We start from the raw sequence: 2,365 nt of genomic DNA on the forward strand, positions 1-2,365 counted from the left end.
GGGGTGGCCACCCCACAGGAGGGGACACACAGGCTGCCACAGGACATGCTTCGGTTCAGGAGGTAAAGCTGCAGAACAGGACAGAATGTGAAGCCATTAGAGAGTGTCCAAAGGAGGCAGCAAATATGGGGAAGGACCTTGATTTGAAGCCATGGGAGGGCACTGAGGGCACTGGATGTGTTCAGCTGGAGAAGAGGAGACTGAGGGGAGACCTCACTGCAGTTCCACCTTCCTGGGCAGGGGCAGAGGAGGGACAGGACTGAGCTCTGCTCTGTGAGCAGGGACAGCACCCAGGGAATGGCTGGAGCTGTGCCAGGGCAGGCTCAGGTTGGATCTCAGGAGAAGGTTCTTCTCCCAGGGGGTGGTTGGGCACTGCCCAGGCTCCCCAGGGCAGTGGGCACAGCCCCAAGGCTGCCAGAGCTCCAGGAGGGTTTGGATGATCTCTCAGGTGCATGGTGGGACTCTTGGGGATGGGCCTGTGCAGGGCTGAGGGTTGGACTGGATGATCCTTGTGGGTCCCTTCCAACTCAGCACATTCTGTAATTCTGTGATCTCAGATCTCAGGTCTGATCCCAGATCCCTCCTGGCTCTGTCCCACCTGGAACCTGTGTCCCAGGACATGCTCTGGATCATCTCAGCCATTCAAAACCCCTTTCCCCAGGGGAGAAACACCTGTTCAGATCCCTTGTTCCCCTCATGATCCCTCATTCTTACTGCCCACAGGAGTGGGGAAAAGCTCCTGCATTTCCAAAGCAGATGGAAAATCCCCAAGCTCCCAAAGGACTTGAGTCCACTGGTACAGTCCCAGCACTGAGAAATGGTGGAACACAGAGCCAAAGATCCCTTGAGAAAGCCACGGACGAGGAAAGAAAGCTGGAGGTAAGACATGGACTTACCAGGACGGTTGATGAGGAGAGTCAAGTGGAGAAGCTGGATAGAGGTCTGGGAACCCCTCAGCTCTTTTATACATGTCCAGGAGTGCCTGAGGCATCGGCCAGGGGGTGTTGGCAGAAGCCCCAGCTAATCATAAAATCAAGTGGACAAACCTCATGACACAATGGCAATATAGGGCAATTATATCCATCTTAATTGGGTTTACTAACGAGTAAACGTACCCTGGAGAGCAAACAGCTAATGAGAGGGACAGATCATGACAAATCACTACATGAAAGATAATTTGTTGCTGTAGCTGAGCTCACAGCACCAATAAAGCCCGATCTGTCCCTAATCCCCTGCTTTGCTTATGCTCAAGAGTTTTGGGCATCACACTGAAACTCTTTGAAATCCTTGGCACAGCCAAGACATCTGTCATTAATTCCCTTTTACAAGCTGGTAAGCAGGAGGAAGAAGCCATCCCACTCACCCAGGGCAGATCCCAAATTCCCAACTGGCCCCGGTCTGGCAGGGGCAGGGGAGGTGGCAAGACCACGGACTCACTGGAAGGGACCACAGTGGGTATTCTGGTCCCACCTCCCTGCTCAAGGAGGGTCATCCCAGACCACGTGGCACAGGGTTGGATCCAATTTGAGTTTCTCCGTCGTGGCAGAAATCCATTTAAAGTCAGTGAACAACACAACTGAACGGCTCATGTCGTGCACATGGAAAGCTGCAATTTCCTGCCATGTTTTAGGACCCTGCACGTGCCCATGGTCCTGTGGGTACAGGCTGGCTGGGCACTCAGGGCTCACGTGCAGGGCTGGGCTGTGGCTCAGTGTGCTGTCCCTGGGCACTGCAATGTCCCACAGGATGCCCAGGATTGTTCTGTGTAAGCAAAGGGAGAGATTAGGGGCAAATCAGGGTTTATTGGGGCTGTGAGTTACTGCAGCACCTTGTCTTTCATGTGATGATGTGCCATGGTCTGTCCCTCTCATCACCTGCTTCTTGTCCAGGGCATGTTTGAACACAGGTGCCCACAATGAGGGGATGACATATAACAGCATCTGTGTCAGGAAGCTTGGCAGCTTGAATTTCTAATTATCTGGGGTTTGGGCCCCCACCCCCTGGATGATGCCCCAGGCACCCTGGGACAGGTATAAAAGAGCTGAGCTCCTTGCAGACCTCTATCCACATCTCTCCACTTGACTCTCCTCAGCAACCGGGTAAGTCCAGCTCTCGCAAACCTCTTGGGGATCTCTCCTTCCTCCTTCTGTGCAACCCCTTCCTCACACCTTGGCCTGATCCCTGTTTTCCAGAACTCCTTGTCTGTGTGAACATGTCCTGTGGCAGCCTGTGTGTCCCCTCCTGTGGGGTGGCCACCCCGGCCCCTCTGGCTGACACGTGCAACGAGCCCTGCGTGCGGCAGTGCCCCGACTCCACGGTGGTGATCCAGCCCCCGGCCTCAGTGGTCACCTTCCCCGGGCCCATC

At 54.8% G+C, this 2,365-nt stretch overlaps 1 long non-coding RNA gene across 1 annotated transcript; it reads left to right on the forward strand.

Annotated features, from left to right (window-relative positions):
• On the forward strand, nucleotides 1–2,341 carry LOC108509250. The gene is made up of 3 exons (XR_001878595.1): nucleotides 1–62; nucleotides 724–879; nucleotides 2,193–2,341. It is a non-coding gene; the product is annotated as an uncharacterized LOC108509250 (long non-coding RNA).
• The last annotated feature ends 24 nt before the right edge of the window (nucleotides 2,342–2,365 follow it).

Source organism: Lepidothrix coronata, unplaced genomic scaffold (genome assembly GCF_001604755.1).
Source record: "Lepidothrix coronata isolate B3197 unplaced genomic scaffold, Lepidothrix_coronata-1.0 Scaffold349, whole genome shotgun sequence".
Classification (NCBI taxonomy): Eukaryota; Metazoa; Chordata; class Aves; order Passeriformes; family Pipridae; genus Lepidothrix; species Lepidothrix coronata.